Here is a 23,296-nt window from a genome sequence, read left to right as displayed (position 1 = left end):
CAGATAGTCAAAGGACACAGTGGGAGGAGACCATGGGGACAAGAGGCAAAAATGGAGGGATACCTCAGTCTTGCAAGCGTGAGGACCCAAGTTCAATTCCCCAGAACCCATGAGAAAAACAGGAAGTAGAGACTCAAGTTTATGATTCCAGTACTGAGAAGGCAGATGCAAGCTGATCTCTGGGCTTCATTGACCATCCAGAACACACACACACACACACACACACACACACACCACACACAAACCACCCCCCCACATATACCACATACACATACACACACGCACACCACACCACACACAAATACCACATACACCACACACAAACCACACACAAACCACACTCCCCCACATATACCACATACACACAAACCACACATACCTTACACATACCACACACACACATATATATATATAACATATACACATCACAATCACATAGACATACCACAAATACCATACACACACCACACACATACACATACCACACACACATATACCATACACACCACACACAAACACACACACACACACCACACATACACACAGACACACATTCCAATTTGGGGCTGGAGATATGACTCAGTGGTTAAAAACACTGACTGCTCTTGAAGAGGAACTGTGTTGGGTTCCCAGCACCCACATGGCAGTACACAATTGCCTATAACTAAGACACGGGCCTGCCTCTGCCTCCCAAGTGATGGGATTAAAGGTGTGTGCTACCATGCCTTGCTCTATAATTTTATATTCTCTCTTCTCATATAGAAGTCAGTTCCAGTAGTTTTTGAAGGACTAATTTTTAGTCCTTTCGATTTGCTTCAATAAAGTCTGTTTTTATGTCTGAATTTAAGTGTTTCCAAAGTAATTACATGATAAAGCGAGAAAGCATTCCGTAAGACATTTTGATAGTGTTTTGCAGAGTGGAAGCTTTCATTGTGTGTGTGTGTGTCTGTGTTAAAGGACGTGACGAGACGCCTTCAAGGGACTGTGCTGAAGTGATGCAGCCATTTAGACTCTGACTTTCATCTGACACGTCAGAAAACGACCAACACTGCGATGAAAATAATTAGAGTAAAACCCACTTTCTGGTGCAGCGGGATGCTCTTCCCTCTCGAGTTGCCGAGGGTTGGGCAGCAACTGCAAGGTGAAGGTGGGACTCAAGGATAAAGTAAGGTTATCCTTGCTCATTTCCTCAGATTCATGAGACCCTTGTCGCCACCCAGTTCCAGGCCTTTGGGACCCCGTAGCAAGACATGGCTTTCTTTTCAACATTCTTCCTTTTCCCGTGTGTACACGTATATGGTATGAATTCATGAGTGTGTGCACGTTCGCATATGTATGGGCATACATTTGTGTGGGGGCCAGAGGTCGATGTTGGATATTGATATTCTTGGGTCCCTGCCCTAGCCACGCCCACTCCCATAACCTCTGACCCGCCCATCGCCATCTTGGGACCTCTCTCTCTCTTTCTGCTTCCTTGGCGTGCGCACGCGTTTTCTCTGTCTCTTCTCTTATCTCTCCTCTCTCCTTTTATCTCTTTTCTCTGTCTTTCTTTCTCCCCCTTCCTTAATAAATACTTATTGCTATTACCTGTGTTTACGCGTCTGTTACCTGCCGCCACCGTGGGCCAAGGAAGCGTGCCCTCCTGTAGCCGCCCTCATGGCGGGCTCCCTCCGCCAGCCCGCCCGGGGATCGTTTGTAGCCGCTTTCCCATGGTGGGCTCCGCTAGCCCGCCCGGGAACCGTTTGTAGCCGCTCTCTCATCGTTTTTTAAGAATAACAGATATATCCTTCAATTTCTCTCTCCTTTATATAACCAGGGAAGGCTTCTCACTTTAACCTTGACCTTGCCAATTGGTCTGGTCTAGGAAGTCATCCCCCCCCCACTCTGCCTTCCACGTGCTGGGGTTACAGGCAAGCCACCCCAACTCGGCATCGATATGGAGGCTGGAGATCTGAACTCAGGTCCTCACGCGGTATAGCAAGCGCTTTACGCACGGAGCCACATCCCCAGTCTCCGCCCGAGTATTTCTCAGTCCTTGCTAGTGGGCTTCCAGATGGAGAAGCCACGTCTGGCACATCTGTGGAGCACTGACTGGTGGTCCCCAACGGCCTGAGGGAAACTGGTCAGGGTCAGCTTGCAATGGGAACGCGCATGCCAGCTTTCCACTTTGCCCATCGACCTTGTCTTTCAGGATTCAGCAGAGTTTTAACTACTGCCCACCCTTTGAGTAAAAACTTTAGGCACTGACTTGGTACAAACTCGATTTTCAAGTTCAAACAGGGATGAAGAACACGTTTTACACGTTAAGCTTTACGTTCATTCTTCTTATGACTTGCTTGTCCCTGAAAGCATGACCAGGGCTGCTGTGGCCCACGACAAGTTAAAACTGCTTTGTGGATTTGGGCCCACTGTTCCCATGGATGTTTTGTTTGTATTTCCTTCACAGCATCTGCACGGCATCTCTCTGTAGATAGAACTCCTCTTCCTCCTTCAAAGCCTTGCTCAAATAGCCCTTCTCCACAGCCTTTCATCCTTTCTGGCTCCAGGTTCCCATAATCCTTTGTTCACACTTGGGTTGTGATAGGATGTTTTGCCTTTTCAGTTTAAGTGTCTGCACTTCCAGCTTTGCCCCAAGGGAGCCCCACCCTCCCCCCAAGGGCTGCGAGTGTGGCTGTCTCTTTCCTGGTACCAAGACTAGAACTGGTTAGCTCTGGTGTCAGGACTTCCTATCCCAGGGCCAGCATCGTCCCCTTTGTTCTCAGCGGTGGGTGCTGAATCCACTCTGCTGCATAGTGACTGGCTTGTCCTCTGGCAATGGCTCTCAGGGCCGGGTGGCTTCATGGGCACTGCCAGCCATTGTTATGCCTGAGGTGGGTGGGGTTACAGGAGATTCCTGAGACACGCATAGTACTGTGTCTATGTGAAGGATGGCGGCTTGCTTTCACCCCACTGGTCCTCCCAAGTCAAATGTGTTTAATCTTCTACACGTTCCACTCATTAACTGCCCCCTAAAACAGTAATTAAGCACCCCATTTTAGAGGGAAGTGATCCCTGCAAACATTATCTCCCACGCAGCAGAGACTCTCACACTGCTGGTATTGTGACAACTGAGTAATACGGCCTGTAATATGTGGGTTTCTGGGTTTTGTTTTTTTACCTTGAGGGAACAAAGGCTCCCTCAAATGAGATACCAAGAACCTCAAAAGAGCCACTGCGACAATACGGACTTTTATTTCATGTGCAGCTTTGTTACAGACACTCAGGAAGGGTTACCCAACAATAACAAGAGAGTCAGTCGGGTGATTGTTCAGACTCTCAGCCACTTGTGAGGTGGAGATGACCAGGAATGTGCATAAATTGTTAAGGATGGATGTTGTCACCTGAGGCCAGCCTAAACACGCAGTACAGACACAAGAAGATTCCCCAGCACCTGTCAGCAGAGCTCTCCAGTGTACAACCAAACCTCTTTATTAAAAATGTGGTCTGCCAACTGTTGGCTATACAATATGACTTCCAACCCCACACTGCCCCTTAAAAACCCATACCTAAATTTCCCAGGATTTTGGTCATTATTAGTCAGAAACTTCAGATTTTGTCGTTACCAGATTTGAATTCGCTCATTAATTAGATAGCCAGCCTCCCTTTCGGGGCTCCAACCAGAAAACCTGTCCTTTGACCACATCAGAACACTCAGGGGTGCTAACTTCATATAGCTCTGTCTGATTGGCTTGGGGCCCATGTGCACCATGGGAAAGACCTTGGCAGTTGAGGTTCAGATACTGACAGTTGAAACTGATGAACTAGGCTTGGGGTCCGACTGATGAGTCAAGCTCCTGAGAAAAGAGGCAACAAAGTAAGGAACCAGGCATGGCGGGCTAGACTCTGCAGGGCGAGTCTGGTGCTGGGGAAGTGTGGAGTGGCCAGGAACTGACCTGTGAGTCCACAAGGAGACCAGCATCTGGGAAGGGGTAGACTGTGTGCTTTGTAATGAGAAGGAGGAGATGACTGAACACAAAACCGAAATATAATGTGGGCTCCTGCCATTTCAGACTAGAAAAAGATGAGTATGTATATCGCTGTTGGAGGCAAGAGGCACTGAGACTGGGCCCAGGGGATGGCAGTACAGAAACTCTTTCAGAAGGGAGTGCCCTGCGGGCCCACAGAGTGCAGGGGAGCAGTGCTCCCCTCAAGGCCCAACTCCAGTTGTCCATCGTGTTTCCAGCTCTGCCTGGAGGGGTGTAGGATTTCTAGATGGAAAGTTAAGTCCTTCATGATAGTGTGCACCTGTTATCTCAAAATTCAAGAGGAAGCAGGAGAGTCGGGAGTTCAGGATCAGCTTCTATTAAACTTAAGACAGACTTGGAAAGAGAGGGAGGGAAGAAGGGAGGATGGAAGGAGGGGGAGGCAGAAAGAGTTTTAGATTAATATATTTTCTAGACAGGCTCTCACTACGTAGTCCTTGGAACTCACAGGGATGTACCTGTGTCTGCCCCCTGAGTAAAGGGATAAAAGGTGTGAGTCATCACTGCCCAGACTCAAGAGACTAAAGAAAGGATAAACTATCAGAAAATGTGGGGCGTAGGATAAGGAAAATGTGATCCATTTACACAACGGAGTACTACACAGCAGAAAAAAATGCACCTTGAAATTTGTAAGCAAATGAATGGATCTAGAAAGCATCATATTGAGTGAGGTCACCCAGACCCAGAAAGACAATTATCACATGTACTCATAAGTGGCTTTTAGAAATAAAGCGAAGAAAACCAGCCTACAGTTCACAATCCCAAAGAACCTAGACAACAATGAGGGCCCTAAGAGAGACATACAAGGAACCAATCTACATGGGAAGTAGAAAAAGACAAGATCTCCTGAATAAACTGGGAGCATGGGGACCATGGGAAAGGGTTGAAGGGGAGGGGAGAGACAGGGAGAGAAGCTGAGAAAAATGTAGAGCTCAATAAAATCAATAAAAAATATGGGGTGTAGCTACCAATACTGCAAAGCAGTCATATTTTAAAGTGACATTAACAGTAAGAGCTATGACAATTCCTGGTGTGCCCCTTGTTCTGTTACCGAGGGCCCCTAAGACAGTTGCCTGAGCATGACAATAGGCCCGTGCAGCCAACAGCTCTAGACTGAAACCGGAAAGACCCGTGTTTGGATTTGGAGTAAGAATCACGTGATGGTGGATTTTAATTGTCACCTGTAATGGGGTGTCTGGGCATGCCTGTGGGGGCATGCTGATCGGCATGTCTATGGGGGTGTATGGGTTGGGTTAACTGGGTGGGAAGACCCACTGTGGCTGACACTATTCTGTGGGCTCGAGTGCCGCACAAAGAAAGTGAGCGCCTCTGTTCCCTGTGTGTGGATGTGATGGGACCACCTGTCCCAAGCCCTTGCTGCCTTGACTTCTCCACTGTGGCCCTTGGGACTGTGAGCTGCAGTAAACCCATAGTTGAAATGTGGCTATTTGTAGAATTCGTATGTGGTACATTTTACTACCTCAGGTGGTGGGAAACTTCCACCTCGGTTCACTTTGCTTTCTGTTTCAGAATGGCTAGAGTATCACTTATCTAAAGTGTTTGGGATTTGTTTCAGTTAGATTTCTATTGCAGTGATTAAAAACAAGAAAAAAGAGGAAGGAAGGAAGGAAGGTAGGAAGGGAGGGAGGGAGGGAGGGAGGGAGGGAGGAAGGAAGGAAGGAAGGAAGGAAGGAAGGAAGGAAGGAAGGAAGGAGGAAGAGAAGTAACTTGTGTGGGGCAGGCGTGTGTATTTCCGTTCACTTCTCTATCACTGAGGGAAGTCAGGGCAGGAGCTCATGGCAGGCACCTGGAGGCAGGAGCTGAAGCAGAAGCCGTGGAGGGGTGCTGCTTACTGGCTTCCCCCTCGTGGCTTGCTTAGCCTGCTTTCTTATAGAACTCGAGACCATCTGCCCACAGGTGGTACCTACCCTTCTGTCAATCATTAAAGAAAATTCCCTGCAGACTTGCCTAGAGGCAGTCTTGATGGAGGCATTTTCTCAGCTGAGGTTCTCTTCTTAGGTAAAGTTAGCTTGTGTCAAGTTGACAAACAAGCTCAACTTGTTCAGATTTCTTTGGGAATTGCATATACTCAACAATGTAAGGTTAAATGTGAAATACATTTGGCTTCATAGGCACTCTATGAACCTGATTATAAGCCATATTTTTGGTGTGTCTGCATTTTGACTTCGGTCCATGCTGCAGCGCTACTCAGTTCCAGCTTCATAATAACGTTCAAAAACTTTCTGATTTAGTTTTTAAATTTTAGATTCGAGCTGTTTAATCTGTGTACATAAATGCTGTTAAATGTAGTGACAGCCCTGGGAAGCTGAAACAGGAGCAGTGAATTCTAGGACGGCCTGGGCTGCAGACCGAGACTGTATCTACACCTATATCTACCAGGATATGCCAGGCAATCGGTGGCTAAGAATCTTCAGATAGGTATTCATCTTCACGCTGGCTCTCTGGAGCAATTAGGTCAACACACCATGCGTTTGAAAGTTAACATTCAAAGCAGACTAATTTCATTTTCCTACTCACTCAGGAGAAGGAAGGTCGCTAGGAAAAGAAAAGAATTTTCTCCCAATGCTGTCATTGCCCACTGCATCAGGTGACAGGGTCAGTAAGCGGTAAGGGCTATAACAGGGCAGCCGCTGTTCCCAGGGTGCCTCAGGCGAAGCAGGGATATATTCTCCCCTGACCTATCCAAGTGGCTCCCAGAGGAATATGAACATACCCTTTGCTGAAGGTGAAGAAAAGTGTGCGCCTGTTGAGAAATCTCTAGCCTCCAGCTAGTTTTAGAGACGATGTGAAGGAGATATTTTTAGGATTGGCTTCATGCTTGCTCCAGGATACATGAATATAACGATATCTGGAGAGAGAGAAGGAGTGGGAGGGGGAAGATGACAGGGTTTCATGTACCTCCGACTGCTTTTAGATTTATTGTGTGGACAAAAATGACCTTGAACTTCTGATTCTTCGGCTTCCACCTCCCGGATGTTGAGTTATAGGTTATATAGGTGTATGCTATCATTCTCTTCGGCGCTGTGCTGCGGATTGGATGTTGGGGCTCTGTACATCCTAAGTCAGCATGTTACTGAGTTACTTCTCTAGCTTCAGGGGTGGTTTATTTTATTCAGCAAAAATATCACTGTCAGGCTGAGTATGTGACTTATTCTGGTAAGCTTAGCACTGGAAGACTGGGGTGGGATTATCTCCAGTTTGAGGCTAGTCTGAGCTGCATAGCAGGATCCATTCTCAAAATGCCCCAATCCAAAACCCCTTTCCCCCTAAAAAAAACCCCCACCAACTTTGTCAACAAAAAGGTCAACTGTGTTACTGAGAATGTGTAATCCCAGCACCGGGGAACTTTGTCAACAAAAAGGTCAACTGTGTTACTGAGAATGTGTAATCCCAGCACCGGGGAGGCAGGGACAGTGGCTCGGAGACTCAGGGTCACCACAGGGACCCTGACTAGAGCTGCTGTGATGGTCTGAGAGAAATAGCCCCCAAAGGCAGTGACACTTAGGTGTGGCTTTGTTGGAACCAGAAGTGTGGCACTGCGGGGTTAGGCTTTGAGGTCTCCTTTGTTTAAGCTGTGTCCAGTGAGACAATCCACTTCCTGTTGTCTGCATATCAAGATGTAGCTAGCCCATGTCTGCCTGCATGTCAATATCCTCCCCACCATGATGGTGGTTTAAACCTCAGACACTGTAAGCTGCCACCTCAGTGAAATGTGCTCCTTTAGAAGAGACCCCATGGCCATGGTGTCTCTTCCTAGCGAGGGGATGAAGAAGGGACGGTCACACAAGCACTTGTGCAGGGCCACCTGCTCTTCTGGGCCACCTACTTCCACCTGCAACCTGCGACCTCAGCCTGTTTATTAGGTAAGCTGGGGGAGGTGGTCTCTGCTGACTGAGAAGCCCTGAAATTGCTAGGCTTTTCACACACTGGTCATTCTTTAACACTTGGAGGGACGTTGTGTTGTTCCTTTGGAGCCTCGCTCTGGAATTGCTTTGCCATTCCTGTGGGACTGAGGCATTGAAGTCCCTAACATGGCCATGCCCATGTCAACAATGTAACACACATCCACTCAGGACTTCCTCTAGTCAGGGCTTTTGCTCCTTACACACCTCCTTGAACAAGGCCACACCTACCAGTCCTTCTCAAGCAACCAACAGATATCTAAATGCTGGAGAGTTATGGGGGCATCTCATTCAAATTACACACACACACACACACACACACACACACACACGAGTGAATAAAGTCAACCCCCTGCCTCTTGCTTTGCTTCACTTTTCTTAGAGACAATATTGTGGAGCCTACCACTTTGGTGGTGGTGTCCTTTGTCATAGGAAGCTTTTCAGTTTCCCGAGGTCCTGTCTATTGTTGGTACAGACACATTCTTGGTCTCTTGAAAGTGTATCACTTGTGAGGAAAGAGTGATTTTGCTGGTTGAGTACATACTTAGCATGCATCCTACTGAAGCAAACAGTTACAGCAAACCCAAGTAGCTTAAAAAAAAAAACAAAAAAAACAAAAAACAACTGGGTGATTTCCAATACACTCCTTTACCTGTGTGACCATCAGCATAGCCCATAAACATATTTCTCTCACTTTAGAAAGTTCCCTTGCACCTTACACACCAGCCTAAACTCTTGTCTTTATTGTCCTTTCCTTAAGTTTCGCATGAATAGAATAGATATATGTAGTCTTTGGGGTCTGGCTTCTTTTCCTTAGCAAAGTATTTTGTTTTTTGAGATTTATTTTTATGTGTATGGGTGTTTTGTGGGCATGTTTATCTGCACACCAAGTGTGTGCCTGGTGCCTGTGGAGGCCAGGAGAGGGTGTGAGGTTCCCCAGGGCTGGAGTTACAGATGGTTGTGAACTGCCATGCTGGTTCTGGGTAACAAATCTGAGTGTTTTGGAAGAGCAGCCAGTGCTCTTAACCATTGATCCATCTACGCAGCCCCTTACTAACATCTTTTTAAGGCTTCCCCATCCTTCTGTATGAATTTATCCATCACTGGAGAGCTGTGGTCCAGATCACAGGTATCTCATGTACATTTGTTTGTATGTTCTGGTTTTAAAGATGTTTTGGCTTTTGCTTGTTGTGAATTATGATTCAGTGAGCATTCATGCACACGTTTTAGTGTGGACATCCAGTCTTCATTTCTCAAGGCTGGATAGCTAGATGTAGAGTTACATGGACTTATGATAAACGAATATTTAACTGAACAAAAAACCCCTGCCAAATCTTGCTGCAAACTAGTTGTTTTGCCTGCATCCCAGCTAGTAATGCATGGGAGTCCCTGCCAGCACTGGGTCTTCTTTGTCTTGTTTACCACTGATGTATTTAATGGCTGGGGAATGATGTCATATTATTTTCATTTCCTAATAACTTACAATAATAACTGCCTTTCTAAGCAGCTTCCCGCAGGGATCCCTGAGCCTTAGGTGCAGGAAGCGTGTTGTAGATGTATCTATAAGGGCCGGGCACCCCACAGTCAGTTGTCCTTTGTTTGACCAGTTGTGGTTTTCAGGTCTCTGTCTGTTTCAAGGAGAAGCATCTTTGATGAGGGGTGAGAGTTACATCATTAGGCAAAGATGTCTCATGAGCTTTGGGTCTATAAAGTATGACCATTTTAAATTGGTACTCTTTGGAGCTCAGTACACACACACACACACACACACACACACACACACACACACACACGGCAGTGTTCAATCACAGTGGTCAGCAGGTCCTTCACCACAGTCACTCGTTCCATAGCCCTCTCCGCCAGCTTCCTGCTCTCCAGAGTGCTAGCATTCGGTCCTCCCAACCATTTGGGCCCTTGTGTCCAACACCCATCTTCTGCCTATTCCTCCCCACGATGCTTTCTAGGCTCTGGGAACCATAGTTCTGATCTATGCTTGTTTGAGATCAACATTTTATTCTGTATGTTAATGAAGGCATGACTCACAGGTGTCCTGAGGCTCTTTGTGCGTGTCCAAGCGCAAGATGACATTGCCCCCATCACTGGAGAAGTGTGGCCGTGACTTCTCCAGTGCTGTCACTGGTCACAGGGTAGCGGCCCTAGCTTAGCACATGCAGGGCTTAAGTGGGTGAAGTAGGTTGGCACTCGGGAAGGTGAGGCTGGAGGATTGCTTCAAGTTTGAGGCCATCCCGGGCTACCCATAAGACCCTGTTTCAGAAAACAGAAACTTTTAGAGCTAGATGTTGCATGGTTTTGTCTGTTGAACACAAAAAAGTATCCGTCAAAAGTATTGGCCTCACAGGCAGCTAGGACTGTGGGTTCTCACTTTACCCCCCTAGACAACTGTCTTTCTTCTTCTTCTTCTTCTTCTTCTTCTTCTTCTTCTTCTTCTTCTTCTTCTTCTTCTTCTTCTTCTTCTTCTTCTTCTTCTTCTTCTTCTTCTTCTTCTTCTTCCTCTTTCGTTCTTTCTTTCTTTCCTCCTCCTCCTCCTTCCTCTTTTTCCTCATCTTCTTACTACTGTAGCTTTAGCTAGCCTACAGTTAGCTATGCAGACTAGACTGGCCTTGAACTTGAGGCAATCCTCCTGCCTCTGTCTCTGGGACAGAGTGCTGGGATTACAGGCATGAATCACCATGCCCGGACAGATCAGATTTTAAAGTAATTTTAAAAATTAATCTGTTAATTCACTGATAGGCATGGCTGCCTTCACTGCATGTACAATCTATGTACCGTGCGCACGCTTGGTGCCCACGGAGGCCAGAAGAGAGCATGGGATGCCCTGAATGGTTCTGAATCGCCCTGTGGGTTCTAGGAATCAAGCCTAGGGCCTCTGGAAGGGCAGCAAGTGCTCTTAAACATCAAGTCATCTCTCTACCTTCCAGTCCAGATTTTGTAATAATTGAATTCAGGTTGTGTGAGATTGGGGGAGAGGGAGCAGGTTGAAGAAGACGAAAAGCCTTTCACTTTGGACTGTTTGGATTTCTGGCCTGATAGATGGGTTAGCTTGTCATTCCGACTTTGTGACTAAGGCTGCTTTGAGGGGTTGGGAACAACTGTCATCCCAGGGGATGTGAAGAAACTGAGGTCTGGATGGGCCTGGCAGGCTGGGCTGAGCCTACATCCTAAAAGCATTTCTGAGTGGACATTTGGAGAGAAATGGTCCTTGCTGTGTTTATGTTGTTCTTTTCCAGAGGGAAGGTATCCTGCCATGTAAAATAAATGCAATCCACAAAGCATGTTTCCTCCATGGATTATAGAACCACTGAACTTTTCCATGTGTGCTTGCAGATACCTGGTAAAGCTTTTGCTCTGGGGGTGCTGGGTGAAATCAGATCCTCTGAAGTTGTGGTGTTTCAGGCCCCTTGAGACCTGAGCGACAGAACTGAGGGCAGCCTGAAGCACCTTTTATTCACCAGGCTAAGGACACTGCTGGGAAGGTTTTGGAAACTCAAGCCTCCTCTCTCCTTAGACCGTCTCTTCTTAGAATAAGGAGCATCTTGGAAACTCCATCCCTGGAGCTTCTCTCTTTAGGGTTAAGGAGACCCTTGGCAATTCTTCCAATAGCACTTTACAGAACAGTAGCAGAAGCAAGATGTAGTACTACAAAATATCCATGACATTAAACTTTATTGAAAAGCTTTTACAAGTTCAGAGTTAAGTGTTGCTGCTCCCCAGTGTCACTCCCTCCCCCACCTCCTTCTGCCCCCATTTCACAGGTCCATGCTGGCAGTGTTACTCATGGTCAGGGTCACCCTAGGCTGCTTTTTCTGTCACCAAGGATGTGCACATATCAATACACTGTCAATTGCATTGGTGGGAAAATGTAAGTAAGGTTGACACCGTTCAAGCCAGCCTGCTGCTTGCTTTCTTTGCAGTCCACCAGTTTCTGTGCAGTCTGCTTTGGGCAGTGTTGGCCTCAGTGCCCCAGAGCACATCCAGAAATGCATTTAGTTAGCACCCTAGCCAAGACTTGTAGGTTTGACAATCATAAAAATGTATAAATATATACATTATACATATTATTTATGTAGAATCTTTACTCATCTTTATTCATCTATTTTTAGGGACCCTCTTACAGACGCACACACATAACATAGACAGTGAAATGCCACTTTAGCAGACTGATCTTTTCCATTTTCAGCATTCCTTATGCTCTTTCCTTGCTTATCCAGAAAACAATTTGGGGCGTTGGGCATCTTCACTGAACCCATGGGCGACCCTTGGGATGAGAGCCGTAACACAGGAGGTGGATGACTGTGTGTCTTTACCGTTCCCGTGTGCTTTGTTTTTGCCAGTGGTTGTTAACTTCACGTCTCGTTCTTTTTCTCTCTCGCATGCACCAGCAGATCTAATCAGAGCTTGTCTGTAACCGTGTAAGTTGTTGGAATATTTTTGGAGAGCCCTTGACAGCAGCTACTAAAATTTTCAAGGTTCTTACCTTTTGACCCTGTAACTTCTGCAGTGTGGCATGGAAATAGCGTTGAAATCTGGAACCCGCAAGCCTTCCATGCGAATGTGAGGAGCCCATGTAAACTCCACATTCCATCTATGGAATTGCAGCCTTCAGAGGCAGCACAGTGAGAGGACTGCAGAAGATGACTTGTGTCGTTTAACTCTTACAAAGGTCTGGGGTTGTTACTTTCCAGGGAACAGTAAAATGTACAGGCAGAGCAGAGAAGAGTGCTGTGGTTGAGGGGAGCAATGCGGTAGCTGTGGGTGTGGGGGGAAGGGTTCCCACAGTGAGTGCACCTCCTCCTACCTTCTCAGCCCTAAAGCCCTGGTGCTCTCCACTGTTGCATGGTAAGTTGTTTCTATCATTTTTTCCTCATCCATATTTTTTCATTGTTGTTAACTAGCCTTTGACTTTGAGCAGGGTTTATTATCATGTGTGTGTGTGTGTGTTTAAACTAACAAAAGTATATTAGCAGAAATGTAAGCAAACTAAGAAACAGGTTAGCCTTTTGCAGGTGAAAATTGTCAGGGGAGGAGGGTCGTTGGGTAGGACCACAGAATGGAGAACTTGTGTGTTCTTGTTGGGAGGGGGAGCCTGAGGAGACCATTGTGAGCTGTGTGGGAGACCTGTACCTGGGGAAGCCCCTTCTCCCCCAGATTTTCTCCCCTCAACCTCTCAGCAACACTCCTCAGATACGCCCCAGCATCCATCCCCCTTTCTTCCCTCCACTTCCAAACCTACCTTGGAAGAGGGTCCTATCCCTCCAACTCCAGCCCGCCACCTTTCTCCACCCTCCCCTCTTAACTGCCACCCTGTCCCGTGTCACTGGTGACCTCTGTTTCATTTGAGTTCCCAGCCTTTGATTTGTGTGACTTGGTGACTACTGTATTCCCCACAGGCAATTAAAAAAAAGTAATTCATTCATTGTTTAAACCCAGAAAACACAGAAATGAGCAAGCCATCCTTGTTCTTCGAATTTATAGAGGTCGCTCTTGGTTTCTCATTCTCTCTGCTCCCCTCTCCTTGAGGCAGGGTCTCTCTATGTAAACCTGGCTGGCCTGGAACTCACGGAGATCTGTCAGCCTCTGCCTCCTGAATGCTGGGATTAAAGGCCTGGTGCCTTTTTTCATTGATTATATTTATCCTCCTAGGCTTTTTATAAATGTATCACAAATTTATTTGTACTTATACTTCTTATAGGAATGTGGGTTCTTATTTTCTCCTTCCCTAATGCGAATAGTGGAGATCATGCGCAGTGCCTGGCTTTGTACTTTCTCTCCCAGTGAATGAAGACAATTGACCTGCGTAGACATAGGTGTCTTTTGGTATCCGACGTGACTTACATTTTATTTTTGTTTGTTTGTTTGTTTTTGAGACAGGGTTTCTCTCTGTAACAACTCTGACCATCCTGGAACTCACTCTGTAGACCAGGCTGGCCTCGAACTCACAGAGATCCGCCTGCCTCTACCTCCTGGGTGCTGGGATTAAAGGTGTGCACCATCATCGCCCGGCTCATGCCCCATGTTTTAGTGAAGTACTGCTCATTTCTTAAAGGTACCTCTCCTCTTTCATCGCTAGGCTCATTCACACTGCTGCTGGGCTAGCACCCAAATTTCCCGGGACTGTCTGGAGCTTCACAGGCTTCATTTATTCTTACACATCGCTATCCTCCCCTCTGGCCTACAGGAACCCCTGGCCCCTCTTGGATCTCTCGGTCACGCTTCACTCCCATGGCCTCGGATATGCACTCAAACTGCTGAGCATGCTGCCCATGACTGGTTTGTCTGCTTTTCTCATAAGGTGGCGACCTGATTAATTAACCCATATGCATGGAATGCACAGGACACAGCCACGAGCAAGCCCATTGGCTGAACAGTTGATGAGACCTCTGGAGCACCGTGTCAGAGTGGCCATGGGGTCTCACAAGATCCCTCATATTTGGGGTGATACTATAAGCAGAGATCAAGCCGACAGACAGAAGATGGGCTGTTACTTTTCATTGTGGTGATACTAGGGTTTAACGGGACATAATGTGGGCAGTTAGGTATGTGCTGTGGGAGCTTCAGCTCTCTAGACAAATAATTCCGAGTTGTCTGAACACTTGATTGATGTCAGGCTGTGTGAGAGCAACCGTCCATTATCAGCAGTGAGAGGGTACCTGCCACTCACCGGGGTATGGGAGGAACAAAAGCTGGAGGAGAGGAGACCGGAGTGTTGTTTGGGGTCCAAAGGAGGAAACAGCTTTGGGCAAGAATGTAGGGGTCACCAAGGTGAGCAGAGGGCTAAACTCTGGATTTAACAATTCGGAGGAGGTCCATGGTGACGCTAGCAGTGCCAGTGGCGGTGCTAGACTTCAGCATGTTGGCGCCAAGGTGTGGTTGGCGATTAAAGGGCAGAGGAGCCTTCCAGGAGATGTGGTTGCAGAGAAGTGAGACAGGGACATCAAGTCAAGATGACCTGACTCTAAACTTCCTCCTCAGTCAGAGGTAGGAGAGTAGGATGTTGTAGGAAGGTACGAAAAAGTCACAAAAACCGACCCACAATCCCATCGTGACAGTCTGAAAGTGCTGCTGGTCCTCACTGGTCTTTCCCCATCATAGCTGGCTGCGGAGACTGAGCACATGAGCGCGGCTTTGCCTTTGCATTGCAGGATTTGGCTCCAGCATCTGCCCCAAATTAATTGCCACGGTTGATTTGGCTGATGTAATTGGCGAGACCCTGTCTCCTTACCGCTCCCCGGGTATTTCTCCATATGGAGTTATTTAATTAGACAGAAATAAAACTCCTCATTCATTCATTCAGCAGAGATTTATTACTTGTCCATGGTGTAGACTGCGCTTGCTGCTGAGGGGCGGGGCAGGCTTATGACAGACACACCATCCTTCACGCTGGAGTGGCCTCATTTACAGAGGGGCTTCACTCCGGCATAGTAACAGGTACTGAGCCCGTTTTTTCTTTTCTTTTTCTTTCCTTCTTCCTTCCTGCCTTTTTTTTGACATGAGCATACTTTCAGTATACATTTGTACAACTTCTCACTTGGTGATATTTGCCCTCAACATAAAAAACCCTCCAGAAACATGTCCCTCCATGCCTGCCTTTTAATTTTCTTTTAATTCCCCTCACGGTCACAACAGTATCAAGTACATCTTTAAAATTCAGCTCTCTCCCTATCTTACATATTTCCCCCAAACAAACAAACAACAAAACATCATCAACAACAACAACAAAACCCTAACAAAGCCAACTTGCAAGACTTCATTGGGTCTGTAACATGAACTTCTAAATCCACTCAACACCTGCCGTCATGGCCTCCCAGAAAGTTCCCACTAATTTAAACAGAACATCAGTGTGTGGATTTGTCCCCTCTTTTTTGCTGAACAAAGGAAAAGGCGAAAAACCTAAAAGACAGCAAAGGTTCCTGAGAAGTGGAGCTGCGGGCTCTGGAGAAGTTGGTGGTGTTGAGACAGGAAGGTCCCCTGCTGAGGTGCGCAGGGTGTGCCACGGGGTGTGCTGCAGGGTGTGCCCGCCGCAGGGTGTGCCACAGTGCCTGGCACTGTGTGCCAGTGTTTGCACACTGCTTGTGCAATGCTTGCTCAGATGCGGGGCGAGGACTCCTGCGGCTTAGGGAGTCTTTTCGTTACAGGGTAGAAAACACTCACTTTGCAGAGAAGGGTGGGATAAGAGGAGGTGGCCATGAAGCCTGGGTGGAGGATGCGCACGGCAGGAAGACACAGATGCTCAGACAGTGTCCCGCCACATGTTGCCGATGACAGTAAAGTGGGCACTTGATCTGTGCTCCCGGAACCCTGTTTCGAGGCTCAGTGAAATGGAGAATTCCCAATTATTTGATTATTTTGATGAATGTTCCAGATGAGGAACTCCAGGTCAGGGTTTGTCTCCGACCTAAATTATCCAGTGCAGTTGTCTACAGTGATCAAATTAACCAGCTGATTGCCAAATCCCCCTTTCTCTCCAGCCCCTGTGGACGCAGCTTACAGAACTAATAGCGCACTGGACTCTGCCCCAGTCTATTTTGGGATAATTGATGCCTTTGTACTCCGATCCATGCAGCTTGGTATCAAACACTGCTGCTTTGTACAGAACATGTCAGTTGGCGATTTATTACCTCAAAATGCACCCTGTCTCCCGTGGAAGCTTATCAATCAGAATGCTGGAGGCAATTTTCCAGGCGCCCTCAGGAAAATTCTATTTTATTGCTATGGAAAATATTTGATTCTTTATGTTTTTCTTCATTCCATGAAGCCATGTGAGTTTGGGATGGGCATGGTTTTCTTCCTCCCTCCCTCCAGAACTTTAGAGCATGCCTGTGTTCACGGGACACTTCTGAAATGAAAAAGGATCAATGATCTTAACTTCATAAAGAATAAGGGAAACACATTACAGGGAAATGATGGTGAGGAAGCATTTCAGTCTTTACGGTATAAAAATCTCCTTCCTAAGTGTTCTTGAGGCTCTGCGTTGAGTTGGAGGTGGTCCTGAAGCTAACTTGGGTCTGAAGTTGTATGAACTGGCCTTGGTGCTGCGTGGAGCTTCCTTTCTATGCTCGTTTGTTTCTCTGTGTGTCTGTGTACAGGTGTATACAAGTGTATGTGCACATACATGTGTGTGTGTTTCTGTCTTTCTGCACACACGTAGAGGCCAGAGATCAGCTTTGGCTCTCATTATTATTATTATTATTATTTTTAAAAGATAATGTCTCTCACTAGCCTGGGACTTGCTCATTGGGTTAAGTAAGCTGAGTAGCCTGTGAGCCCAGGGGATCCTCTGTCTCTGCCTCAAAGAGCTGGTTTACAAGTGTCAGCCACTCTGCAGAGTCCTTTTACTGGTGCTGGAGATCGAATTCATGTTTCAAACTTTGTGAGCAGTTGTTACTACTGGCGCTGTCTCCCAGGCCCCGTCCCGTGCTCTGAAGCAGCTCTTTGCCGCCATTTACCTTTATGTTAAAGAGAAACAAGCACGCTAGCTGATTTCTCAGTTCTCACTCTCCAAGGCTCCCAAGGCTCCCGTGGCTCAGGATCTCTGCTCTTAAATAACTTACTCCTGCTTTAGTTTCCCGGCAGGCCACTCTAACTGGAATGCTGCTTTAGTCTGAGCATGCTCAGTTGCAAGTATGTACTGAGAGTCGACCGCTTAAGTCCAACATGGCTTTGGCATTTGAGATTTGTCATGTGCTTGCACAACTAAGCTTTTAAAATGGCAGCAGATATCCCTTTGCTCTTGGGTTTGGATTTGGTCCCTGGTTCAAGTCTCAGGACTGGCCAGGGTAACAAGTTGGAGTTGGCCTGGCTGCACCAGGAATGGGGTGGGTGTGCAGGACGCAGGATGCTTGTGGAAATGGACCTTCCTGATTCTGATCCCCCACTCCAAATAGAGGAATCATCTCATTACGTGGTTTAGGCTGCCTCCACCTGAAGTTGGTCTTGCCTCAGCCTCCCCAACCCTGAGCTCAGGCACAGGTTTGAGTTTACCTGTTTGTTTACTTTTTTTCCCATTTTCATTTATTTAGTTTTTGAAACAAAAAAAATCTGGAAACTCAAGTTTTTGGGTCTTGCTATCTGATGCACATTTATGACTCGGGAGCACTGCACAAAGCCTGCAGTCTCCTGGGGCCCAGCTCTCAGGAACAGATGAAGGGACCGTGGCTCCGCGAGAGGAGCAGGATGTTATAGTCAGCTTGAGGTAGAGACACAGGGACCTGAAAACAAGGAAGGTGATCCTGTGTGTTACCAAAAACTGAAAGAGGAGTTGGGAAAGGAGAGACATAGAGAGAGGCAAGACCCCTGAGCCTGCCAGGGTCTGCGCAGGGAGACATGGGCTCAGGTGGCCCCAAGAACTCTATTCTCATTCTGTCCCCAAACACTGTCAGGAAGAACCGCAGGTAGTGTCATTGAGTAAATGTGATGTATACTGTTGTCAATTTGACACACTCTAGAATTACCTGGGCAGAGTTTCCATGAAGCTGACCTAGATTAGGGTGGTTGGTGGGCATGTCTGTGGGCATGTCCGTGGGGGGGCTGTCTTGATTATGTTAATGAGGTGGGAAGCCCTCACTGTGGGCGCTCTTCCTGGAGCAGGGGATCATGGAATGTGTGGGTGAGTGTAAGTACTTGCTTCTCTCAAGCTCCTGCTGCTCTGACGGACGTCAGTCGTTGCCACGAGAGACCGTACCTTGAACTGAAAGCCAAACAAACGCCTTTTCCCTTAAGCGGCTCTGTCAGAGGATCTTCATCACAGCAATGAAATTAGGAGAGCAGCTGATCACTGTCTGCTATGTTGGGTTCGCGGGATATTTGTGGTGTTTTGAATGGTTCCTCTTTTTTTTCTCTTTGCTCTTATCTTTAAAAACAGTTGTGAGTGAATTCTTCACAAGCTGCAGCCCCAATGCTTCAAATTGCAGACAGTAGGCATGGACAAAGGGAGTTCACCGACTGTTTGTTACTTTTGGAGACCATCATGCCAGATCTCAAGGAGAAGGTCTGTCACCCAGTCAAAGAGTCCTCTCTTATGAGGACATGCTCTATTTCTACTCATAGTATCAAGCAGAATATTTGCTTGGTCTGGCCTGTTTTAGATCCATTCATTTATTTCTTGAGGTTCTGAAATTCAGTTGTCAGTAGCAATGGTAGAGACTGAATATATCTCTGGTTGCAATCATGTAGAATTCCAAGCATGGTTTCTTTCCTAAACTTGCCTAGACTTTGATGAGCAGATACGGGTTGGTGGCCGCTGGTGGCCCCAAACAGCTTCCTTTGATGTTGTGAGGAAGCAACATTGTTTATTTGTTCTCTCAGCGTTAGCGTGGTTCAGGGAGCAGAATGTTTCCATGGCCAGAAAATGTAAACATTGTTGATGGTCTTACCATACCTATTGTTACATCTCTGTTACTATGTTACAACACCATGGCCCAAAGAAACCTATGGACGGAAGTGCTTATTTTGGCTTATGGTTCTAGGAAGAGTCTGTAGGGCAGGGTAGGCACAGCGGCAGGACTCAGTAGGGAAAAGCTGGTTGGCCACATTTGCAACCACACACAAGAAGCCAAGAGCAGGGAGCAGGCAGAGGCTATAAACCCTCAAATCCCACCCGCAGTGATGTGCTCCTTCCAGCACGGCTCCACCCCCTGATGGTTCCATATCCTCCCCAAACAGTGCCACCTTTTGGGGACCAAGTGTTCAAATATCTAAGCCCAAGGGGGTATTTCTCATTTGAGCCCCTACACCTCAGCTCTTCATAATTTTTCAGTCCATTTTGTGCAATCATGGTATCTCTAGGTATTGAAAGCAGAGAACAGAAAATTCAGCTTTTGAACAGAACCATAAAGAAATATAATGAGCTTCTCAAATCAAAGGACTTTTTCTGTTTCTCTTCATGTCGCCTGCCAAGTCTTTGTTTAAAAGGTTCTTATAGGAAGACACTCTGACTAGCCCGCGTGACTTCAAGAAGGGAATTCCCATCGCTTGTTAAAAGTCCACGTGTCGTTAATGATGGCTTCTAATCATGAAATACATTTCTCTGATGGCTCCAGGCATTTTTCTGGGACAGGTAACTTTCTGCCTCCCAGAAAGCTCCTTATTAGAAAGGAGACCAACCTGCCTTTCCCTAACTGCTCCAAGGTTTCCCTCCATATCCTGCTCGATTGTAAAGATGTGATATAAACCTTCAGGGTCTCCAAACTTGGTACATTCTGATAACCCTTTCATTGTAACGGGCACTGTATCACCCTTTTGCATCCATTGAGCTAACAGCTAACTGTTCATTTAGCCAAATCTGAAAATGGAACAGGAAGTGCCTGCAGCTGCATTTTTGTTGACTCCTTTCCTCCGTGTATTACCAAAGCACTCTCTGTCACCGACGGCTGGGAGTGACAGTGGGGACAGATGTGCCACACAGAGAGCCCCCTGCCAGAGGAGTGCAGGTGGTAGCCCCTCCTCTGAGCCAACTTCTGCCCACCTGAACGGGTGGTCTTTCTTCCCAGTGACTCCTTTGGCTACCTTGTGAGGGCATGTTTGTCAAATGCAATCCATCTAGCAATGCTAAGATGATGTTAGGGTTTGCAGTTATGAAGCAGCAATGCATGGCTTCATGGTTAGAGGACCACACCACGAGAAACTGTATTACAGGGTTGCAGCATAGGAAGATTGAAAACCACTGTTCAAGGCCTTTTTAAAAAAGGTCTTCGGCGTGGCAGGTCTGGCGGGGGCGCGAGGCGGCGGTGGTGGCCCGAACCCGGCCCAGCCTCGTCTGCCCTCGGCCCACCCGGCCTGACCCTGGCCCCGGCCTGACCCTGGCCCCGGCCTGACCCGGAGTGCCGCGTCCTCGCTCCGGCTTGGCCCGGTCGGGAGCCTCCGGAGGGAGCGGCTCTGCCTGCCGAGAGCGCAGGCCTGGCCATGACCGACTTTAAATTGGGCATTGTGCGGCTTGGCCAGGTGGCCGGGAAGACCAAATACACACTGATAGATGAGCAAGACATACATACCACTGGTGGAGAGCTACTCCTTTGAGGCTCGAATGGAAGTAGAAGCCGATGGAAATGGTGCTAAGATATTTGCATATGCCTTCGACAAAAACCGAGGAAGGGGCTCAGGCAGGCTTCTGCATGAGCTACTGTGGGAACGACACAGGGGAGGTGTGGCTCCCGGGTTTCAGGTGGTACATCTCAATGCTGTGACTGTGGACAATCGTCTGGACAACCTGCAGTTAGTACCACGGGGCTGGCGACGCAAAGCTGAAGAGACCTCCAGCAAACAAAGCTTCGGAAGTTCAGTATCTGTGGGCGTTGCCAGGTGGCTCGATATTGTGGCTCTCAGTGCCCGCAGAAGGACTGGCCTGCCCACAAGAAACACTGTTGGGAGAGTAAGCGTCCGTTTCAGCATGAGCTTGAGCCAGAGCGATGACGGGCTGAAGTGCTGCCACGGCTGCAGGTTCAAGGTTTCCAGCTCGTAATGAGCACAGTGGAAGACAGTCTGGCAGTTGAACCTGGAGGTGCCAAAGAAGCCAGCAATGGATCCAGAGCAGCTGCCATCAGACCTCACAGCAACATGAAGCCTGTGGGGACAGTGCCTCTCCAGTGTTCACCCCCAGCAGAGACATCAAGAGGCCCCCTAGGACCTTTCTCATTATTTATATGTTAATATGTTTGTAAACTCATGTACAGTTTTTTTTGGGGGGGGGGAAGCGAGGGGAGGGCTAGAAACTTCAAATAGAATCATTTGTTGTATTCCTCAAAAAAAAAAAAAAAAAGGTCTTCAACTTGTTACTTACTTGAAGGAGAGGCTCTGACTGGGTTTTTAAGAACTCGAGGCTGTTTAGTGGAAAAGAATAAAAGAAAACTCAAACCCTTGGTGCTGAGACATAACTGTAATGCAAGGCTGTCACATACATGTTGTTTACTCACATACGTTGGTTTGTACACATGGCGCACAGAAGGCATGATGTAGTCTGAGGAGATCAAGGTTTTAGTCAGGTTGAGTGATGCGCTGTGAAGTACCAGCACCTAGGAGACTGGTGCAGTAGGATTGTGCGTCCCAGGGTAGTCTGGGATACACAGTGAAATATCTTTTTCTCTTGAATATTCTATTTTTTTTTGTTTTGTTTTTCAAGACAGGGTTTCTCTGTAGCTTTGGAGCCTGTCCTGGAGCTAGCTCTTGTAGACCAGGCTGGCCTCGAACTCACAGAGATCCGCCTGCATCTGCCTCCCAAGTGCTGGGATTAAAGGCATGCGCCACCGATGTTTATGGATGTTTTGCCTACATGTTCCTCTGTGTGCCCCATTGTGCAGTTCCCGTGGCGACCAGACGAGGGCGTCAGGTCACTTGGAAGTGGAGTTAAAGCCAGTTGTTAACTACCATGTGGTGCTGAGATTTTGAGCATTGTTCTCTGGAAGAGCAGCCAGTGTCTTTATGGCTGAGCTGTTTCTCAAGACACGTGTCTTAAAAATCCAACATGCCTTGGCAGTTAAGGGTACTTACTGTTTTTGTAGAGGACCAGAGGACCTCATTTGCTTCCAGGACACCCAAGATGGCTCACAATGAAGCCGGGTGGGTTCAACACTCTCTCTGACCATCTTTGGTATCCACATACACGTAGCATACATTCATACACTCAGGCACACACACATACACATTATTTTATTTTTTTAATTATAAAAGCTCCAAACCAATCAAACAAAAAGGATGATGTTTCTAAGTGTTTCCTCAGGAGGCATGCCCAGGCACAAATCAACCTCAGTCAGCAGTGGTACTTAGATCTATTCCTTTAAAGTTGCCAGGTGTGATGGTTCACACCTTTTACCCCAACACTCGGTAGAGACTGGTGGATCTGCGTTAAAGGCCATCTTCTTCTACATGACGAGTTCTGCCCAATCCACGGTGTGGTGTTTCGAATAAGAATGGCTTCCATAGACTCATATGTTTACATACTTGGTCCCCAGTTGGTAGAACTTTAAAAGGAAAGATTAGGGGTGTGGCCTTGCTGGAAAAGGCATGTCCCTGGGCTTTGAGGTTTCATTGGAGTAGTGCCTCTCCCAATGTCATCTCTGCCTCCTGCTTGCAGTTTGGGCTGCACCATCTCAGCTGTTCCTGCTACCATGTCTTTGCTCCGCCATCATGGATGCTAACCTTCTGAAAACACGAACTCAACTAAGCTCTTCCTTTTCTACGTTGCCTTGGTCATGGTGTTTAATCAGAGTAGAACAGTAACTAATGCACAGGGCTACCTAGTGAGACCCTGGATGGAAGGAAAGAGCCTGGTTTGTTTGTTTTTGAGACAGGGTTTCTCTGTGTAGCTTTGGAGCCTGTCCTGGAACTGACTCTGTAGTTCTT

General features: G+C 47.3%; 1 pseudogene; it reads left to right on the top strand.

The window, feature by feature from the left end:
- Window positions 1-20,754: 20,754 nt before the first annotated feature.
- On the top strand, window positions 20,755-21,370 carry LOC126499320 (zinc finger MYND domain-containing protein 19-like; annotated as a pseudogene).
- The last annotated feature ends 1,926 nt before the right edge of the window (window positions 21,371-23,296 follow it).

Source organism: Alexandromys fortis, unplaced genomic scaffold (genome assembly GCF_014885135.2).
Source record: "Alexandromys fortis isolate MF-2015 unplaced genomic scaffold, M_Fortis_MF-2015_v1.1 scaffold_15, whole genome shotgun sequence".
Lineage (NCBI taxonomy): Eukaryota > Metazoa > Chordata > Mammalia > Rodentia > Cricetidae > Alexandromys > Alexandromys fortis.
This window is presented reverse-complemented; position numbering and strand designations above follow the sequence as displayed.